This window comes from Chiloscyllium punctatum, chromosome 41 (assembly GCF_047496795.1).
Source record: "Chiloscyllium punctatum isolate Juve2018m chromosome 41, sChiPun1.3, whole genome shotgun sequence".
NCBI lineage: Eukaryota > Metazoa > Chordata > Chondrichthyes > Orectolobiformes > Hemiscylliidae > Chiloscyllium > Chiloscyllium punctatum.
The window spans coordinates 5,549,518-5,573,326 of NC_092779.1; the positions used below are offsets into that span (position 1 = coordinate 5,549,518).

At 40.8% G+C, this 23,809-nt stretch overlaps 1 protein-coding gene across 15 annotated transcripts in view; it reads right to left on the reverse strand.

Annotated features, from left to right (window-relative positions):
* Window positions 1-23,809, reverse strand: part of LOC140464827 (cadherin-12-like) — a 627,324-nt gene that overhangs the window by 45,921 nt on the left and 557,594 nt on the right. The window lies entirely within an intron of this gene.

The following is a 23,809-nucleotide window of genomic DNA, read 5'->3' on the forward strand; positions in this document are numbered from 1 at the left end:
CATCGAGCTTATGAAATTTATTTTTAAAAGTCTGAAACAGCAGCAGCAACCTTGCAGAAACTATTACAGACACAATGGAACAGCATTGAGATGAGGATTCATAGTTGTTAATGACTATGCCCCGATGATCTACATGGCTTCTTTAGCTCTTGCTCTTGTTTGCTTTACCACCCTCAGAAACAACCCCACCCCCACCCCCTCAGTGATGAACAAGCTTTCACGCTCAACTCAAAGACTTTCAATACATGCAGCAGCATACAATGTGAGACCAACAAGAGAGGGAGCTACAACAAAAAAAAGAAAACAGAAGGTTCTGGTAAATTGAGCGAGAGAGGAGCATGCTTTCCATTCAGGCTCACGGTTGTGTGAAATTGCAGCAAAATTTATGAGTTTTTGTTTAAAGAAAGCTGATTAATTGAGAAGGCCAGAGAACTACAATGGCCAGTTATATAATCAGAAACACTGCAAATCTTCACATGCATTCCCTGTAGGACAAAATGTACTTGTTTGGTCTGTTGTCTAAAATGAGGGAAATCAACTTCATTCACCAAACCATGTTCGGACCCTGATAATGAGGTTGCCTTAATGGGTGTGTGGGCAGTTGCATTGTATTTCCATTGTGGGGAAAGGAGAAACAACATGGAGCAAGATTCAGCTTTATGGACAAAAAGAACACTTCAAATGACGCACAGCAAGTTTGTGCTATTTTAAAGATACCCGATAAAAATAAAACAATATAAACACATGGTATATTTTGAAAATGTCAGTATCACACATTATTTCACGGATGGAAAAAGAGCAGACTGTAACTCTGTCTCACATATATTCAGACATACTGCTAATATTAGATTTAAGTTCAATCAACTACCACTAGATGGAAGACAATGTATATATTGGTGTGAAAAGATGTTCACAAAACTCAACCAGAAAATGCAGCAGTCTGCAGAATCAAATGCCATTTATAGAGGGAACAACACACACATTTTCTGGGTAAATGGACAATGCTCTAACTTACTGAATAATCACTTAACACAAAAGCAATAATATCATTAATTTTGCTTTCCTTATGATCTTGCAAAGGCTTCCTCCCCAGTAATAGTCAACGTGCACCTTAAAAGCTGGGCTAATTTTGCTGATGTCAGGTTTGATTGCCAATTCCTTCATATCCTGTCCACGTGATGGCCAGGAATCACAGAGGATTGGCGTTAGAGGCACTAGTTTTGTTGGAAAATACTTGATCAATCTGTTATGTATGTACTCAATGAAGCTCTCCATGTCAAAATGCCATGGCCTAGAATTTACTGCAATTGTAGGTAGAGTTTGAATTGAATTGAATTCAATAGCTTAGTGGTCACATGTACACAAAGACGACAGTAAAAAGTTTATGTCACCACGTACAACTCCATCCCAGATGCAGAGAACCTAGGTACAATCCTTAGTTACAGAAAAGAGAAATGAGGAATAAAAAGTTACATTCCAGCTATACGCAGTATGACCATAGGGCAGAAAAAAAACAAAGAGCAAAGTTAATAAAACAAACATCACAGTCTCTCTACAAAGGCTCTCCACAGAAACCAGCACAGGGGGTCACCCCCATGGTCTGACCACTGGCTGCGGCAACGCTCCGCACTGGGGCCTTACTGCCACACCCTACTCTGGGGCAATACTGCCGCACCCTACTCTGGGCCACTGGTCACCAATCTCCCTGCTTCAGAGTCTGGGGCAAGGCTGTCTGAGGCTGAGAGAAGGGACAGAAGGGAGAGTAGGGAGGAGACCAGCAAATAAAATGCAAAAGTTCCAGAGGACCAAGGGGCTGCTCTTTCATGGGAGAGAGAGAGAGATAGATAGATGCTGGTCGTGGTTTAACCTGAGGGTCACTCTGCCTCAGGTGAGGTGTGGGACAAGAGGTTGAGAAGGACCGTCCTTCATGGTACCCTCAAGAATTTTTTTTGTTGTTTTTTTTTCTTTTGTACAGGTGTGTCAATTTTTATTCAATTTCCACCATCAGGAAGAAAGGAAACACCCAATTGGCCAGTGACAAGTAGTGTCCATCTCAGAGGGCAATGCTGCATGCGCTCAAGAATTTATTGGAACCAATGAACAAACAGCCCCTGTCGTAAGTGAGACTTATCCTTTGTCCAGTGGAGATTATGGGTAACAGACGAGGTCGCTACACAGCTTTTGGGAACTGATTAAACTATTCAAGTGATGGGATATCACTTACCTCATTAGATTGAAGGATTGGTAAATGCACAGTGCCAGCTTTGAGATGGGATTGTGGACACAAGTGAAAGAATTCAACATCAAATCAGCTACAGAAATAATTTTAGCATTGTTTCATTGGGTTAATAAAGAGATTAGGTCTTGATGGAATGGAACTCCACACTTATAATACATAATTTTCAATGAGAGAGGGATGGAATAACTGTATTGATAACTATTACGGAGAAGGTATTTAGATTGAAAAGGACAAGGCTTAATTTGAAAGGTGGATGTCAGTCACATCAATAGTGCGAGTTCAGCATCTGCATATCGTTTGATGATGAGGCTACTCTTTTTTTGTGATGATAATAGTGCATTATCCTCACTCAGAGGGAAATGTCTGGTATCTGCATGTTTCCCACACCTGCCCCTTACTGAAATCGCTCTACTGTTTGCATTCAAGTAGCACAGAACATTGTTCATCTCACGGTCAGTTTGATAGCAAATCAAGAGCTAAAGGCACTCATGAAAATGTCACTGTGTCACTCCCATTGAACACCATAATGTGAGACATGACATTTGAGCGTACCAGCTGATGGCTTTATGCTCTTACACTGAAATCAGACAACACAAAGTCAGAAATTAAAATACCCAGCCTACCTTCACCAAGAGACCAATTGAAAGTTCGCAAATTAGTTAGAAACACATCAATCGTCAGCCTGGGCTGGAACTTGCTGCTCTGCCTTGATTAAAATTTATTTACAGATTGTAGGTGTCACTGGCAAGGACAATGTTCATTACCAAATGACTAATTTCGAGAGGATAGGTGGTGAGTTGCTCTCTTGAATCCAACTGAGCAGTTTGCTAATCCATTTCAGTCAGACACATGTGAGTTTGGAGTCACATGTAGCCAGACTAGCTAAAGATGGCTAATTCACTTCCATAAAGAGCATTAGTGAACAAGCTGCATTCTTTATGTATGAGTCCATTGGTTTCATTGTCACTATTTACTGATACACGTGTTTTATTTGCAGGCTAACTTAAGGAATTGAATTATGAATTTCCTAGCTTCTAGTCAGGATTTGAATACATTTGGTCCATAAATTATTGGTCCAACACAATCAGCAATATGTTATTGTCCCTTGTATGGTGTTACATGGAAAAAATATAGGGTAAGGGCTGGAATTCCTCCAAATTGGATTTGTTCAGAACAGATGGGTTCCCTGAATTTGTAAACCAAGAAGAAAGATAAAACCTTTACTTTCCAAAGGTTCATTTATAGCCCACCTAAAAACTTAACAACTAGGAGCAGGAGGAGGCAGTTCAGCCCCTCGAGCCTGCTCTGTCATTTAATACAACCCTGGCTGATCTCATCTGGGCCTCAACTCCATTGTCCTGCCCACTCCCCATAGCCCTTCAACCTATTCCCCTCAATAATAACCTGTTTATCTCTTTCTTCAATGCATTCAGTGTCTCAGCATCCACTGCACTCTTGGGTAGTGAATTCTACAGATTTACGACCCTTTGAGAGAAGTATTTTTGACTCATCTCTGTTTTAATTCTGCCACACCTTATCCCAAAGCTATGATCTCTCATTCTAGTTTGACCCACAAGGGTCTTCTCACATTCTCTCTATGTCAATGTTGTCAATTCCTTCTAAACTCTTGCAGGTATATAGGCCTAAACTGCTCAATCACTCTCTTAATAATACAAATCTTTCATCTCTGGAATTAATCCAGTGAACTCCTCAGAACTTCCTCTGATGTAATTAAATCTCTTCTCAAATAAGGGGACCAAAATTATACAATACTCCAAATGCGATCTGACTAATGCCATGTTCAATTGCAACAAGACATCTCTACTTCCCTACTCTATTCCTTTAGTAATAAATGCCAAAATTCTATTTGCCCTCCTTTTTACCTATCAGGTACTTTGTACCTTAGATAGAGCCGTGTGTCAGTGACATTGTGACACTGCACGGATGACCCTTTCGTAACCGAGTACCCAGTAGAATAAACCTTATTCTATTCCATTCTCCTGTACCTGTATACTAGCTTTTTGCAATTCATGCTGGAAAACAGATCTCTCTGCACTAAAACATTTTAAAAGTTTTTTCACTATTTAGATAGTACATTGCCTTTCTATTCTCCTCACACTTTTCCACGTTAAACTCCATGTGCCAAATTTTGGCGCAATCACCTAACCTATCAAGTTAAATCTCTAAATTTCTTACTTATTTATTGCAACTTACTTTCCCATCTACTTCATCTACAAATTAGGCTCTCGTACATCTATCTCTGCATCTAGATCATTAATATAGATCATAAATAGTTGGGCTGAAAGTCTGAACCCTTTAGCACACTAATGGTTACAGCCTGTCAAACAGAAAAATACCAATTTATCCAACTCTCTGCTTTCTGTTGGTTAGCCAATCCTCCATCCACGTTAATATATTACCCTTAACTCAGTGTGTCCTTACTTCGAGTATTATCCTTTTGTGTGGCACAGTACTGGGCAGGTGACAGAAATTCTGACGTTGACCCTTATATTCCTGATTGATTAATTATTTCCTTGTTGAATGTGGAAGGAGTTCACTCAGGGCTTTGTCTTTGACTGAGATGGGAGTACAATGCTGTAATTGTCTTGAGAAAAGTGTTTATTATGCATACTTGATTGATGACTGTATGATCCATCATAGAGGTCACTAGTGGGAACAATCCTGGTCTAATGCCCTCCCAGGGACTTTTGTGTTGCTATTTAAAGTCATAATGCTGGTTCAAGGGGCAGTTAGGAAATGAAGGCATGAGTGGCCTCCTTTTGTGCTGTACTGATTCTGTAAACAGACTTTGAGGCTAGTGTTACACAAATTTATCACCATTTCACATTTCATGGAAATTCAGTAAACCCATTTAAATGTGTTCCAAATTAGGAACATTGACAATCACTCTCTCATAATCTCTCCCCCATAACACATTCCACTCTTTTAACCTTTGTAATTCCTTTTTAGAAATAGAGTCAAAGCTTTAATAAACTCCCCCATCATTCAATTATTATTATGTTCTAATATTCTGCGGTTTTGGCTCTGTAACAACCTTTCAATCTTCATTTTATGTAATTTCAGTACAATTTTAAATATCATTAATGTCACTTAACTGAGATCATGTCTCCACAAAATTACAGATGAAGGGAGGACGTTGAAAGAAAGAACTTATTCTTATTTATGAAGTAATTCCACAAAGACTGGTATCCTGTCAAAGTCACCATTTATTTACACATGGGCAGTACTTGACACTGGTCCTCAGAGCTAACTCCCAGAGTGAAGAGAACCTCTGACCCTCTTGTTTATATCTGTCAGCCAGAGCTCCCTGATTGGACCAGATTAACAGCCTCAATCAGGGAACTCATATTCTATGAGATCCCCCTGGCTGACGTCATTACAATCAGTACATTACACGAATTGCATTCTGGTATTCTATGATTACACTTGAAAAACTATAATAAATAAGTGTCACTTTGACACTGTGTGTGATGAATTCCTGACTGACGTAACAAGCAGCAGATATGCAATATAATATTCTATGTTAATGGGATATATGTTGACAGAAACTACTGACAAATTGTTCTGTCCAATATTATCCCAGAAGGTGTAACAGGGAATATAAATAAGCCAGAATACTGGGATTGTAGGCATGACTTTCTTTTTGAATTATTAAACATCATTTAATGATTTGACTTTCAATGCAAGGGAACAAGCTGCAAACTTTAAACAAAATTCCAATCTGACTTCATCTGGAGGTGACATACTGGGAGCAATTTTAACCAAATAAACCAGGTAGAGAACACCTGGGATCAGGTGGAACACTGATTTTACACTACATTCAATCAGGGCATTTTCAAACCTTACCAACAATTAGAAAGCTAACAGAATTAGATACTGCAAGAATGTAGTAAAACTAGTAAGTGCAGATGCTGGAAATCTGAAACAAAAGCAGAAATTGCTGGAGAAACTCAGCAAGTCTGGCAGCATCCATAGAGAGAGAAAGCAGAGTTAATATTTTGAGGCAGTGATTCTTCTTCAGAGTTGAAGACTTTGTTGGTTTTATACTCACTTAATTTCACTCTTAATAATAGTGCTGACTGATTTTAATGAAATGTTAAATGAAGACTTTGTTTCAGATAAAGGTTTGTGATGACACTTTGGGAGTGGAAAAGCTGAAGTTGGCAGCATTAATAAGTGCTGTTTGGCTTTTAATACTTGGAGGATGGTTCCTGTCTGTGCTGACTGGTGAATCCCCAACCTGGCATTTCAATTTCCATTGGTACACTCCGCATCCATCTTTACTTGGTGTTCAATTCCCACATCAGAAAAGCTCCAACTCTTCAGGAGCACATAGCACCCATTGTTGTATCCTTTGATGGGATCTGGGTATTTCTGGCAAGGCCAGCATTTGTCACCAATCCCTTTCTATTCCCAAACTGAGTGGCTCACAAGTTCACTTCAAAAGGGCAATTAGGAGGCAACCATATTGATGTGAGACAGGAGTCATATGTAGGTCACATGGAGGATATACTTCACCATGACATTGGTGAATGAGATGGATTTTTACAACACTCGATGTTGCATGCATTAGTCACTGATGCTGATATTTGTTTTGATTCTAAAGTTAATTAATTGAATTTAAACTCCTTCAGCTGACATGGTGGGATTTGCACCCCTGCCCTGGACCAATAGCCTTGCCCTTTGAATTACCAATCGAGTGACATTGTCACGTGATCACCATCTTCCTCGCACTTTCTGCAATCGGTTTTATTAATAGGAAGCATTGTGCACTGACTGTCAGCGCATTGTGCGGCATTTACCCATGAATTCAGACTTGGAGATTAATGACTGCAAGATAAAAAAAATGCCAGTTTGCTAAGAAAGTGTAACATTGGCACATTGTACCATTAAACGACAGGATCATCAGCTTACTTTTCAAACAACAACATTAACGTACTGGAGATAACCCAAGAACTACAATACTCCTTTCTGGCAGAGTGCCTGCACTTGATTGGAGTCAAACTAAAATCATTAGCAACTTCTTTGGTTTCAATGTTTAAATTACTTCTGAATTCGTTATGAAGGTAAGTTTATTGAGCAACTAAAGTTGTCTCCCAAGAAACAGCATAAAAATATTCACAACATGCATCAGCTTCACTATCATGCAGAAAGAAAAATAGATCAATGCTGGCAACCAATTTAGAATTGTTAGTTGAGCACACAGTATGGTGCACTTGTGTGTACTGGAATCTACAATTATAATGCACAGGGTGCTGTGCTTTGTAGACAGATAGAACACGTGTATGCATTGTACCTGTTTAATTCATTCCAAGGTCCTGGATTATGTGCTGAGGGAGGGACTAAAGCTTGGGGCAGCTGCCGCCAAAGTGCAGTGGGGAAAACCCATTATCTAAGGTCTTTCTGCTGAACTTAAATAAGGGTCTTTTCAGTTGTGGGACCCTCCCAATGCTTTACATGCATGTAAATATAACCTTGTACAGATAGGAAATGCCTTTGGTTTGTTTGCTGGACAGAGTCAAACTCCAGTGTTTGTTTATTTTTTCATATGCTATTGTACAGAACTGAGCTGCTTTGGTGACTATATATATATATATTATATATATATAATAGCTTTATGAATAAAGTACATTTTTGGAATTAAAGAAACTGTTTTGATTCCACAAAACAGGTACCAGCCATTCTCTAGTTCATCTTTCACGCCTTGTGAAATAGTCAAATAGTAATAGTCAACGTACCTAGTTTAAAATTGAAACAACCATGACAGTTAACTGTCAATCATCATTAACTGGCAATTTCCTTCATGGCAACATATCAATTAATTACAGTCCATTTTCCAACCAATCAGCCTCTCTTCTTAGGCAGTATCAGTTTTCTCTCTACTTTGGTGTTTCTTGCAAAATGGGAGGCTTTGATAAACACATCCACTGGATGTAGATTAAAAACAAAATGGTGTGATCTGAAAAGTCTGGCACATTACTCATAGCTTTTAAAAGTAAAAGAAAAACTTGCACAGCACAAACCACCCGATGTCCCAATGTGTTTTGTAGCTAGTGAAGTATTTTTCAAGTTTAACCATTATCATAATATAGGAAGTGATGCAGCTAATCTGCACACAGCAAACTCTAAGAAACTGCAATGTAGTGTCAACTCTGTACACAGTGAGATTTAAGCAGACAGACTTTACAAAGCTTACAACAAGGGTTTCTTTGTTCACTGATATCAAATCTTCTACAAATATTAATTGAAAAGTTTAACTTTGAGAAATAAGCAATTTACGTGGGATCCTCATGCTTACCCACAGCACTGCAACCCCCTCCAACCCTACACCCCATCCCTCCATCATCTGAGGCCACATTATCTATTTTTTTCAGTGATGTTCACTGAAGGATAAATATTGGCCAGGGCAGTAGGCAGAACCCCAAAATCCCTTCAAAATAAAACCGGGGGGGGGAGGGGGGCTTTGATAGTCAGCTGCAATGGCAAAAATAAATGCCGAAAGTTCAGCATTCTCAGATTACTGTATTGGAGATTCTGCCTTGATGTTCTGCACATGTACTTGACTAAAACTTGAGACCAGTTTTTGCCATATGAAGGAGCCACAGCAGGCATGGATACATTCCCAATACTCACTGTCACAGAGAGACATTGCTCACCATTGTATTTCACAAATTGCACAAGCGACTTATTTTCGAAGACGTGGAGCATGTTGGGCCCCCATTCACTAACATTGTGCCTAATTTGTGGCTAGTCCTGCACTCATTGTCTCCGGGCATGTATATATCTCCGGTCACATCCCCCACATTTGTGCCCATGCATCTTATTGACATATTAGTGATCATAGTCTAATAATCAATCACTCTCCAGGGTTTGACAAACTCTGTCAGTCAATTTATTTAAAACAGTTAAACCCATTAGAGCAAAGCAACTGATTCCTGTGTGTGCAGCCTGCAGCCCTTCCCAGATTAATTGTAGACAGAGTCACAACATTGTATACACACTACACCTCCCCCTGAAAAGTAAGGCACACTTCTCAACTATATTTCTTTGCTTGGACCACCCTCCAAAATATACATTGACAGGCATGACAGCAATGTCACATCATCAGGATTCAACATCTTATCTGCTTCTATTCATCCATTGAATAACTTTCCTCCCAAACAAATTTCCACACTTTCAACCATATCAAAATTTCTCCTCCACCTCCAGTGCTGATGAAATACTCCAATAAAAAAAAATTCAGTCCATTTTAATTATTTTTTTTGGAGCACACATTTCTTGACTGTGCAGACAGTATATCGCTGGGGTTAACATCATCTCAGATGCAAACTAAGTGATGACAGTGAACCCATCGCTTGATTAAACCTACTGGGGACTTATTAGACTATAAAGGCATAAGCTCAAAATGTCGATTCTCCTGCTCCTTGGATGCTGCCTGACCTGCTGCACTTTTCCAGCAACACATTTTTCAGCTCTGATCTCCAGCATCTGCAGTCCTCACTTTCTCCTAACTTATTAGACTATATCAATTAACCAATTGCAAGATCTCAGTCAATATTTGATATTTGGATTTCATATTTCCATGTGACATTGTTCTTGATTCCAACTTCAGAAATGATACTTCAGAGCAATTAAACCCTTTGGAATGTTTCATGTACATGTAACTCTTCCAACCATAAACTCAAGACAGAAATGTTAACTCATAACTTTCTGCTGAGGAATCATATAATTATAATTATATATGCAGTTATATAATGGTGATAGAATATTTTAAGATGTCTTAAATTGTCAAGCAACTCAGCATCCTCTTTCTTCGCAATTTTAATGTCCAGAACGGGTGGTAAAGGAAGGGAAGTCTTCATGTACATATTTTCTAATGTACGGATAACAGGCAGCTTGGTTCAGTTAGGAGGAGAGAATAATAAGCACCCACATTAGGAAAAGAATCAGCGTGGAATAAGAGACAAGTTTCCAAACACATCACGTGCTGCAGTGAAAGAAAAAGAATGGTCTAAGGGCCCACTGCATCCGAACCAGGGCTTATGGTATTGAGGCAAAGATCCAAAAGATTCTGAGCAGGATAAACTCTATAAAATGTGGCCTTGGCAATATGTCCAACAATGTCTTACAAATATAGACGTGACCCAAGGTATATAGGTTCAGGAGGAGGATCTTCTACTCATGCAGGATCTGACAGTATCCATGAAAATGTCTACAAGATGCAAATTCCATGAGCATAAAATGGCTTTGAGAACTCTGAACTGCCACCAACTTCACCTTCATTATGTCAGTGGACAAATTGAGAAGACAAATTAAGAACAAAATTTTGCAAATGCTAGCCATTTGAAATAAAAGCAGATATTCTGGAGAAACTCAGCATGTTTAATTTTGATTTGATTTGATTTAGTTTTGTTTTGTGAGTAACACACAGACCTCAGCAAACAAGGAGATACAGATCATAGGGTGCTCAGACAACACAAGGTATACACGGGTATGGCTGCACAGGAGGTGCACAAAGCAACATCAACATTAGTAAGGTCAACATTATTTGAAGTTATAGAGATCTATTCAGCAGTCTAATAGCAGCAGGGAAGAAACAGTTCTTGAACCTGCTGGTACATGTGTTCAAGCTTCTGGATCTTCTGCCTGATGGAAGATGTTGGAAGAGAGTATTACCAAGCTGGGAGGGGTCTTTGATGATGTTGGCACCATTTCCATGGCAATGAGAAGTATAAATGGAGTTCATAGATGGGAGATAGGCTTCCATGATCGTCTGGGTTGTGCACACAACTTTCTGTAGTTTCTTACAGTCCTGGGCTGAGCAGTTGCCATTCCAGGCTGTTACACCTAAATAGAATGCTTTCTTTGGTGGATCTGTGAATGTTGATGAGGGTCCTTGTGGACATACTGAATTTCCTAAGCTGCCTGAGGAAGAAGAGGCGTTATGCCTTCTTGACTGTCGCATCTACGTGGGAGGTCCAGGACACAGTGTTGATTATTATTATTCTTAGGAACTTGACGCTTTTGACCCTCTCCACTTCGGCTCCGTTGATGGAGATAGGGGTGTGTTATCCTCCTTTCTTCCTGAAGTCAATGATCAGTTCTTTTATTTTGCCATTATTGGGAGAGAGAAGCAGAGTTACCATTTCAAGTCTGGTCCTGACTGGTCTTCAAAACTATAAGAGTTCTGAAGTAGAATCAGACAGGACTCAAAAGGTTGTCTGTGTTCTCTATCCACAGATAGTGCGAGACCTGTTGGGTTTCTCCAGCAGTTTCTGCTTTTATGGGGAATCTCAATAATGTCCTTTGGAAACAATTTGATGTTTCTCCACTTCATAATCACTGTCTTTTTGCCTTGACACTTCAAGTTTAAGAACATTTGTCAAATTCTGAATAAGTTTGTTTTTGCCATTTTTCTTTGCTTCAGAGGCTCGTGCAAGGCACACCCATTGGCTGTCTCTCCCCACCCTTCCTTCTTTGCTTCAGTTCACGTTATATTCTTGGGTATTCAGTTTGGTAAGTTCAGCTATACGAATAGAGTGAAGAACTTAGGACGGTTCCCCTTAGAGAAAAGATTTTGTGGTTTTCAAAATCATGAACGAATTGGGCGGAGTAGACTGGGAGGACATTGTTCTCACTCATAAAAGGAACAAGAATGTGAGGGCCTAGATTTAAACAGATATGTAAACAAAGTGAAGGTGATGTGAGAAAAAAACTTTTTCACTCAATCTGGAATGTACTGTCTCGAAATAGTTACCGGCTGCCATCTTGAAAAAGACCCCTTTATCCCTAATCTCTGCCTGCCGCCAGTCAGCCAATCTCCATCCAAGCCAATACCCTGCCCCTAACAGAGGATTGTATCTAATTTATCTTATCTTATCTTGTCAAAGGCCTTCTGAAAATCTAAATAGATCATATCCACTTTCTCTGTTTAGTCTAATGTGCTCCTTACCTCCTCAAAAGAATTATAACAGACTTGTCAGGCACAACCACCTCTTGACGAAGTTGTCCTGGCTTAGCCCTGGCCCTGCTATAATTTCCTGTCTTCTGCCTCCATCCCTTCTTGAATAGGGTGTTACATTAGACCGTTTCCAGTCCTCTGAATTGTGCGATTTCTCTCGTTCCTGAACCCATTGTCTGATCTCTCTCGTCATTCTGTAACACGGTCCGGTTTAAAGTTTTGAAAGGAATACAGTGCTCAAATTGTTTTTAGCCAGGCCCAGAGTACAGTTATGTTCTGTTTTTCAGTCATTCACAGGAATTAGGGCTAGGCCAAAATGTATTGTCAGTCCCTAATTGGGTCTCGAGTCACATATAGACAAGACCAGCTAAGGATAGTAGTTTCTTTTGACAAAGGACATTAGTAAATTGGATGTTTTTTTTTCCTGACAATTGACAATGATCTCATGGTCACATTAGACATTTAATTTCAGGTTTCTATTGGATTTAAATTCCATTATCTGCCATGGCAGGGTTTGAGCCCAGGAACCCAGAACATTGCCCAGGTCTCTGGATTAATAGTCTCACAAAAATATCACTAGGCTGCCCATGCATGAGAAAGAAATAATTCATCGTTATCTTTGTAGATTGAGCTACCAATGAGAGTTGGAAATATTAACTTCTTCAAACATAATTCATCTCAACTTTGCATATTGTTTTCCCCCTTTTATAATATGCACTGAAAGGTCGTTAAGCAGATGTTGCCAACTTTAAAATACATTTCATTCCAGAGAGAATCACATCAGGAATTATAACAGCTTGTAACATATCAATTTTAAAATAAAACAGCACAACTGATACAGGTTAGAGAATGCATTATTCTCAATAAAACATTTACCCATTCATCATAAAATTTGCATGCTGAATAAATGAACACATTCAAATATCAATTTTGTTGTGCTGCAATTATCAGAATGTTGTTGTAGTAGAATAAACGGATCTTACAACTTTGTGCTTAATAGTTCAGATTTTAAACAATGGAAAATATTTCTTATTTTTGCTTTTTTTTTCCCACAAATACCCAATAACCTGCCAAGGCTAATTATATTCAATTCGTTTCTAATCCTAATCCCTAGATCTCACATGTAACTTGTCAACTCATTAAATGCAGCCAGAATATGAATATCACAGCTTCATCTCTGTTCCAAATGTGTGCCGAGTCAACACTTATCATTATCTCAGATGGTCTCTTGTGTCCGTGTAAAGCTCGTGTCCCCAACTGTGATAACAGCAGCGAAACACAGGAAATAGCTGCAAAGCTCAGCTCTTGTCAAGACAAAAATCCACTCTAAAGCATACATGTCTGCAGTATTGATTTAAACTGAAATGTAGATGAGATGGTGGAGAATGGGACTGATGTGGTGAACAACACATGATGTCTTTGTGATAAGGTCGAAGACCATTCTAATTCCTGGGTGTCATTTTAACCTGATTGATGAGCTGCTGTCCTGATCACATCACAAATCAAGCAACATGTTGCATTTTAATCTGCCTTAAAACAATGGAGAGATGACACAACTTTCTAAATATGTACCAAAAATAGAAATTGCTGGAAAAACACAGCAAGTCTGGCAGTATTTGTGGAAAGAAATCAAAGGTAACATTTCGGGTCCAGTGACACTTCTGATTTACAACATCCACAGTTCTTTCAGTTTTTATTTTCTAAATGTGCAACAGGTTTCTTTATAGGAGCTTTACAATATCTCTGAAATAATTAAATATATGTACCAACTCAGCGTTTAGCTGCCTCTGTGGAGTTTGTTTGTTTTATCTCTGAGTTCACATCCAGGCCTAACCAAACAAGCACAGTACACAGAGAGCACTTACCAGCCTCACCTAACCAAATGCTGAACTACAGAACAGCTGATGAGTGCATAATCCATTCATAACTCACCCAAACTGTTCAGCTCGATTATACAGGCCTGCTTCAAAGAAGAAGAAAAACAACCTTACCAACCTGAAGCTGATTTATTAAAATGTTAATTTCTGACCCTCACTTTTCATCTTTTTCTTTTTTTCTAGACCCTTCTTGGCAAGAGAACTAAGACTGTAATGCCACAATTTGTAGGAGCAGAAATCTATGGGCAGCACGGTCACAGCAGCCTCAGAGTGTCAGGGACCCGGGTTCAATTCCAGCCTTGGGCGACTGTCTGTGTGGAGTTTGCACATTCTCCCTGCTGTCTGCATGGGTTTCATCTGGGTGCTCCGGTTTCCTCCCATAATCCAAAGATGTGTAGGTCAGGTGGATTGGCCATCCTAAATTGCCCGGAGTGTTCGGTGCACTAGTCAGAGGGAAATGGGTTAGTCTTCGGAGGGTCTGTGTGGACTTGTTGGGCCGAAGGGCCTGTTTTCACACTGTAAGGAATCAAAAAAAAAATTGGCCATTTGGCCTATCCAGGCTGTTCCACCATTCACTGAGATTGTGGCTAATCTGATAATCTTTAATTCCACTTTCCTGCCTTTCCCTGATAATCCACGGATTAAAAATCTGTCTGCCTCAACCTTCAATTTACTCAATGACCCAGCCTCGACAGTCCTCTGTGGTAAAGAATTCCACAGATTCACTGTCCTCTGAATGAAGAAATTCTATCTCATCTCTGTCTTAAATGTGTGACTCCTTACTCTGAGATGATGCCCTCTGGTCCTAGACTCACCAGCAAGGGAAAGCAACCTTCTGCATCTGTCCTGAAGAAGTCCCCTAATAAGTTTTTATACTTAAATAGGGTCACGGCTCGATCTTCTAAATTCCAAAGAGTCCTGGCCAAACTTTTTCAATCTCTCCTCTTAAATCAGTCCTTTTATACCTGGCATCAGCATATTGAACCTTTTCCGGCCTGCATCCAACATCAGTATATCTTTATTTTGATAATGTCCAAGACTGGATATAAAACTGTTTTAAACAGACTAAATGTTCATGTGCTGCATTGATAATAATAAGTTTTGAGGCATTAAAATGTCCCAAGACTGTTCACGGTGTCAAACTGTGGACTGAGTACAACCTTCTATAGTTGTTCCAAAAATCAATGGAATTTTACACTCAATTCAAGGCCAACCCTCCATTTGCCTTCACTAGTTTTGTGCACAGGTAGAGGCCTTGGAGGAAAGTAATTTTCTTGAGCATGCATATCAGGTCATACTCACTAACCCTCCCTGCTAACTTCCTCCACTCATCACTCCATCCCAATTTGGCATCGGTTCGTGTCATGTGAGAAAGGTGTTTGACCATGTCCAATGACAGTGAGAAACAGCATGTCCAGCTGGCTTGGATAGGCCATGAATGACCTCACTGCAGAGCAAGATCCCGCAGCCAGCTCTGTTGAGCAATGGAGTTGAGGAAGCTAAGCCATGAAGGGCAACTTACAGTCACACAGTTTTCCAAGACATTGAAGGGTATTCCACAGAGCATCAGCTCTTTGGCTGAAAATATGAAAGGATACCCTTTTGGCCTGTGTGTTTTCTCATGTGTCATGAGCATAGCTCCATCCATCACAGAGAGTGCAGTCACCTCCACAGCTACTCAGCCAAGCCCTCATCCATGTTTTGCAACTTGGGTGGATCTGAATGCCTCCTTGGTAGATCCCAAAGACTCAATGGAAGAGATGGCTGGATCACATGGAGGGTGGGACATGGAACAGGGTGGCCATCATCACAAACTTGCTCACCCACAGATGAGTAGATTCCCAGAAACCCACCCAATTGCCATCCTTGATCCAGACTCAAACACAAAGGACACAAGAAATGGAAGCTCAAGGAATCCATTTGGACCCTCAACATTCTACTGCCATTTTATAAAATCATGGCAAATTAATCTTTCTGCTTAAATCCCAGAGAATTTGTTGGCTTTCAGTGTCCTAAATATCAATTAAACCTTGTCCTGCAAAAACTCAGAAACCGACCATCCGCAGCCCAGTGGGTAAAAGATTCCAAAGATTCTCAACCCTATGAAGTGATTCATTGTCTCAATCCTAAATGATTGGTACTTTATCCTGAGACTATACCCAGTGTTCTAGACCTTGCAGCCAGACAGTAGTATAAATACAGTTCCCCACCTTGTCTGGCCTCTTTCAGGTGCCCAGCCATGACTATGAGAAACATACCTTGTCAGAATTGTGGGGATGGGAAACAAGTTTTCAGAAAAGCACTTAAGCTGATTACTTGGGTGAGAAATTAACGGAACAGCATCTTTCCATGAGGCATTTGTCACTTTGGTGACTAGGGTGTTTTTATAATAGCTTCTGACTCATTGACATTGAAGTCAGCTGAATGTTGTCAGTGTTCTTCAATGCAGTATGGAGGGGGTGGGGAAGGCTGTGTTAAGGGCTACTAAGCAGAGTTCTCAGTACAGGCATGTGAGTGGCTTAGCAGAACCAATGAGCAATTGGAACCGCTCCCCCCCCCACCCCCCGACCACTCCTCATCCACCCACCTTGCTGACTAGATCTTCCTCCTGAAGCTTCTCCCCTTTACCACTTTCTGATACAGACAGCAATGTTCCTGAATGTTTGCTCCAACTGCACTCTCACAGTAAGTATCACACTGCAGTATTGTACTAGACAGCAGCAGATTTCCTGATGGGTGTAGTGTGGGAAGTACCTAAACTCAGTTTGAGCAACAAGCTGCTGTGTTCTGTAATCCTGGTGGAGCCTTCACTTTGTTCCAACCTGCACTGTTCTGATGGAATAGGAACAGGCAGAGGCCATTCAGCCCCTTGAGCCCATCCACCATTCAATGAGGCCATAGCTTATCTGTGGCCTAATTCCACATACCTACCTTTGGCCCATATCCTTTAGAGACCTTTGCTTAACAAAAAAATCATCTATCTCAGAATCCAGCATGAACTGCAAAACTTGACCTCCCCTTGGAAAGTAAGGCAGAGCAACTTGGATGAGCACTTTGAGCCATAATTCTACTAGTTTAAAAATAGTTATGGAAAAGGATAAACTTGGTCCACAAGTTAAAGTTCTAAACTGGTCAATTTTGATTAAGGAACACCAGATGACTAGAGACATTGAGGCTCTGGTCAAAAAGAAAGAGGACTATGTCAAGTAGAGACAGCTGGGAACAAATTAGTCCTTTGAGGATTATTGGAACTTAATAGGGAAATCAGGGAAAAGGGGACTTGAGGTAGCTTTGGCAGATAGAGTAAAGGACAATCCAAAGAGATTCTACAAATACATTAAGGTCAAAAGAGTAATGAGGGAGAGAATAAGGCCCCTTAAAGATCTACGTGTCTATATCTGTGTAAAATCACAGGAGATGGGTGAGATACTAAACAAATATTTTATGTCAGTATTTACTGTGAAGAAAGACATGCAATTTAACTCGGGGGAAATGAGTAGTGATGTCTTCAAAACAGTCCACATTACAGAGGAGGAGTTCTGGAGGTCATAAAATGCATAAAGGTAGTTACATCCCCAGGACCTGATGAAGTGTATCACAGAAAATTGTGTTACTGCGACAGGAAAATTCAATTCATAAAAAGAGACTGGATAGGTTGGGACATTTTCCCTGAAGTGTAGGAGGCTGAGGGGTGATCTTAAAGAGGTTTGTAACATCATGAGGGATGTAGAGAAGGTGAATAGCCAAGATGTTTTCCCTGGTGGGGAGACCAAAACGAGAGGGTATAGGTTTAAAGGTGAGAGGGGAAAGATTTAAAGGGACCTGAGGGGTAACTTTTTCATATAGAGGGTAGCACATAATGGAATGAGCTGCCAGAGGATGTAGTAGAGGTGGGTATAATTACAAAATCTAAAAAGAAATGTTTAGAGGGATATAGCCAAATGCAGGCAAATGGGACCAGTTCAGTTTCGGAAACTTGGTTGGCGCGAATGAGTTGGGCTGAAGAGCCTGTTTCTGTGCTTTTGAGACTGGGTCAGGTATTTGTGAATATTGGACTGTCACATGTTAATGTGCACATACTCTTTGCACTGATCTTCACAATGAGGTTCTTTGCATTATATCAATGGCCCTCTTCATTCATTCATGCCCCTCTCCATTTTGTCATTGATCCTCCTCGCACTCAGTCAATGATACCTGTACTTAGTGAATGACCATCCACACTTTGCCAAAACCTCTGACATTAAGTCTGTTGACCTTTGACCTCAAGTTTGAAAGAATGACCACTAAAACTTTTGGATCTTTATCTGCTCATGGAGACTTGAGGGAAAGGGGCAATATTTCCCCTTGTGATTTCATGCAATACTCTTCCTATCTACTAAACCAAGGTAAACAGATTCTGGCAACTCCTGCATGAAATATCAATAATTCTCTCAAATCACAGGAGGACAGAGACAGCAGATACATGTGAACACCACTCCAATACACTCACCACCACGACTTGGAAATCTATCACCATTCATTCACTGTTATTGGGTCAAAATCCTGGAATTCCTCTTTAAGGAACATTGTGAGTCTACCCAGAGCACATGGACTGCAGCAGTTCAAGAAGGAAGCACAACACCACCCCCTTAAGGGCAATTAGAGAAGGGCAATAAATGAGTGACCCCCACTTACTGTGAGTGAATAAAAAAAGGACAGGGAATCACAGAATTGTTACAGAGCAGTAGGAAGCCATTCAGCCCATTGTGTCTGCACGAGCTCTTCAAATGAGCATCATTATCTACAGCCAATCCCCTATCGCTTCTCCACACCTTGCACATTGTTTCCATTTAAATAACCAGCCAATACCCTCCTGAATGCCTCAATTGATCCTGCCTCCAGCACATTTCCAGGCAGTGCATTCCAGACCCCAACTACTTGCTGTGTGAGGAAGTCCTTCTTTTTCTCACCTTGCTTTTGCTTCTTTTGCAGCTCACTTTAAACCAGTGCCCTCTGCTTTTTGATCCTGTTTTGAGCCAAGACAGTTTCTCCCTAACCACTTTATGAAGTCCTTTTATGATCTTGAAAATGTCTATTCGATCTCCTCTCAGCTTCCTTCCCTCCCATGTGAACAGTCCCAAACTCTCCAATTTTTCCTCATAACTGAGATAGCCAAAATTTTATAACTGAGGTATCTCATCCCTGGAACCATTTTAATGTACTCCTCCATACTCTTGTTGGATGTTTTCATATCCTTCTTAAAATGAGACACCTCCTGCTGTACTCCAATACTTCAGCTGAGAATAGAAATTTTCTCTGAGATAGCCCTTCCCCTTGATTTTCTGTTGCATACTATTGGGAAATCATAGAATCCCTACATTATGGAAGCAGAACATTCAGCCCATCAAGTCTATATCAACCATCCAAAGAGCTTCCCACCCAAACCCACCTTATCCACATAATCCTGTATTTCCCATGGCTAACTTGGAACTTTGGGCAATTTCCCATGGCCAATCCATCTAACCTGTACATCTTGGACTGTAAGAAGAAACCAAAGCACCAGTAGGAAACCCTTGCAGACACAGGGAGAACGTGCAAACTCGACACAGACAATTGTCCAAGGGAAAAATCGAACCTGGGACTAAGGCAGAAGTGCTAACCACTGGCCTAAATTCACTAACTCCTCAAGTTAAGTGTGCTCTCCATCTTGGGTAGGAGAGAACACCTTCACTCACCGTTGGGACATCCTTCCAATGATTTAAATTCCCACAGAGAGGCCAGTACAGGAGCTAACTTTGAGTTATTTAAGAAAGTTGATGGACTGTTGTTTCCTATTGGGAAGTTTGAGGTTGGAGCTTGGAGGCATTGCAAGTGACGTACATCACACTGCAATGCTTCTGCACAACTGCATATTAACTTCATATTTCTGTGACTAAACAACTGCATGAGACACTTCTGTCTCACTGCTTCTCACGGGCCTAATCCATAATAGTAAATTCAGCTCCACACTGGCAGCAGCACAACAGCTCAGGGACAATAAAGTTTATATGAGCAGATTATCTCTGGTGAAATTAGAAGCTTTATGATTCCCAGAACATTACCCCTAGCTGATGAATTGAGAATATTCGATATTGTTATAAGCAACAGAAGGATAAACCAACAGGCTTTAAACTCTCGAGGAATTGATAAACAGTCTTGTTCATCCACTCCTTCTCATGCTCAAGGAGAAATGTGGCTGCCTAGATAAAATAAATTCGACAGCCAACATTTGTATCACATTTCATAGTCATCATTATGCTAAGGGTCTGAACATAATAAGTTTGAGAAAATGTTATCCTCAAAGTATATCATGCTGGAAAGAATAATTTTGCATTCTCTCAAAATCATCCTCTATTGATCAATTCATGCAACCTCTTCTTATTTAAATTGCCTTACACATAACCAGAAAGGGAAAAGTATGACTTTCAATTCTATAGCACCAGTCATGAGTTCAGTCAGGATGTAACAATGTACTTACAGCCAGTGCAGTATTTTTGAAATGAAGCAATTATAAACATTTAAGCACTGTAACACAGCAACCACTCTGTGCACAGGAAGCTCCCATACACAGCAGAATGATACAGAACTAGATTAAAAGTTGCAGTGATGTGGATTTAGTAATAAGTATAAACCGAGACTTTTCCTGAATAATGTCAGAGGATTGTTCACATGCACCACAAAGGCAGATGGGGGTGTTAATTTAATGTCTCATCTGAAAAATGGATATGACATAAAGTCCTCAGAGAACCATATAGTGCTGAGGACATCCATCGGCCCATCAAGTCTGCACCGACACAACTATTCAAAATCTTCACTGGACACACTTCCTGCAATTGGCCTATAACCTTGAATGCTGTGACATGTCAAGTGGCTCATCCAAATACGTTTTTAAAGGTTTCTTGCCTCAATCACCCGCCCAGGCAAGAGTTTCAAACTCCCACTACCTTCTGAATTAGAAGAATTCTCAACTCACTTCTTAGCTTCCTTCCTCTTACCTTAAAATTATGTCCCCTGGTTATTGACATCTTGACTATTAGAAAAAATGCCTTCCTATCCACCACAACCACGTCCCTCCTGTTCTGACACACCTCTACCAGGTCTCATCTCAACCTTTGCTTCTCCAAGGAAAATAATCCCAGTCCATCTAATCTTTCCTGATAGCTCAAATCCATTAGCCCAGGCAGCATCCTGATAAATCTCCTCTGCACCCTGTCTTGTGCAATCACATCCTTCCCATAATGTGGTGAGCAGAAATGCAGACAGGACTCCAGTTGTAACACCATAAGATATAGCAGCAGAACTAGCCATTCAGCCTATCGAGACTGCTCTGCCATTCAATCATGGTGGATACGTTTCTCAACACCATTCTACTGCCTTCTCTTTGTAACTTTTGATCCCCTTCCCAATCAAGAATCTATCTGTTTCTGCTTTAAAAACACTCACTGACTTAACTTCTACAGACCTCTGTGGTAATGAGTTCCACAGGGTCACCACCCTCTGGCTAAAGAAATTGTTTCTTCGTTCACCCGTGCATGTTGGTCGCCATGGAATGTGACCAAGCTTACATTCAATTCTGTGGCCAAAATATTCAGCACCATTCACGACTCCTCAGATACTGAAGCAGTCCACATTAAAATACATCAAAATCTGGACAACATCCAGGCTGATAAGTAGAAAATAACATTTGCACCACATAGATGCCAGGCTATGACCATCACCAGTAAGAGGCAATTTAATCACTGCCCCTAGACATTCAATGGCACTGAATCCTCCACTATCAACAATAGGTTACCATTGACTAGAAATTCAACTGGACTCCTCACATAAATACAGTGGCTATAAGAACAGGTCAGAGGTTACTCGCCTCTTAACTCCCCAATGCCTGTCCACCATCTAAAGGCATAAATCAGGAGTGTGATGGAATACTCCCCACTTATCTGGATGGGTGCAGCTCCAACAACACTCAAGAAGCTCGATCCTATCCAGGATAAAGTAGCCCACTTGATTTGCATCTCATCCACGAGCATTCACTCCCTCCACCACCAACAGTCAGTAGCAGCAGCGTGTACCATCTACAAGATCCTCACACAGCACTTTCCAAACCCATAACCACTTCCATCTGGAAGGATAAGGGCAGCAGATATATGGGAACACCACCCTCTGCAAGCTCTCCGTCAAACCACTCACCACTCTGACTTGGAAATATATCACCATCCCTTCACTGTCACTGGGTCAAAATCCTGGAATTCCCTCCCTAAGGGCATTGTGGGTCTACCTACAGCACATAGACTGCAGTAGTTTAAGGAGGCAGCTTATGACTGCCTTCTCAAGGGGCAACTAAGGATGGGCAATAAAAGCTGACCCAGCCACTGACACTGGTATCCCACAAGTGAATAAAAAAAAATGTTTTATACAGTTCCAACATAAGCTCCTCACTCTTCTATTCTAAGCCTCAGCTAATAAATGATGTGGAGGTGCCAGTGTTGGACAGAGGGGACAAAGTTAAAAATCACACAACACCAGATTAGAGTCCAACAGGTTTATTTGGAAGCACTAGCTTTCAGAGTGTTGCTCCTTCATTAGGTAGCTATGGAGCAGAATCATAAGACAGAAAATTTATAGCAAAAGCTAGTGTTCCAAATAAACCTGTTTGACTATAACCTGGTGTGTGATTTTTAACTCAGCTAATAAAGGCAATTATCCCATAATCTTTTTATATGCCAGACAACTCCAGCAGAACGCTATCACCAAACACATCTTCCCCTCACTCCCCTGTCTGCATTTCACAGGGATCTGTCCCTCTGGGACACCTCAGTCCATTCATCAACCACTAACACCACAGCCGCCTTCCAACAGCCCTCTTCCCATGACACCTTGCCATGTAACTGCAGAGGGTGCAATATCTGCTACTTCCCCCTCCTCCGTGCTCCCCATCCAAGGGCCTAAAACGGTCTTTCCAGCGAAGCAGCTTTTCACCTGCACCTTCTCCAATCTTGTGCATTGTATTCACTACACCCCTATTCTACATTGGGGAAACCAAACACAGGCTGAGTGACCTCTTTGTGCAACCCTTCCAGTCTGTACGCAAGCATAACCCAACCTTCCTATAGCTGGTCACTTTGACACAGCGTCCTGTTCACATGTCCCACATGTCTGTCCTCGGCATGCTGCAGTGTTCCAGTGAATCACAGCACAAACTGGAGGAATACTATCTTGTCTTCAGACTAGGCACTTTACAAACTTCTGGACTTAATAAAATTGTGAGCCCACTCCCATTTCTTCCCTTTCTTTTTGCTTTACTTGTAACATTCTCTGTCACCATGTCCTCACTCCCCTCCCCCCAGCACAGTGGGACTGCCTGCCCTTTCCAGTCTGGTATTCTTCTGCCATTCTCACATTCTGATCACTTAATCTAAACTGTCAACGCCTTTTCTTCCCCAACATTCCACCCTCCCCCCAACCTTCGCATAAGTGCTGTTCCTTCCAGACTTCAATTCAGCTCTGACAAAGAGTCATCTCAACTTGAAATGTTAGCTTGCCCTCTTTGTCTCTCCATAGATGCTGTCTGACCCACTTTGATCTCCAGCCTTTGTTGTTTTCGATACCCACTACCTATGTCAGGCTCACCAGTCTATAGTTCCCTGGTTTCTCCTTACCTTCTTTCTTAAATACCTGCACCATGATAGCCAACCT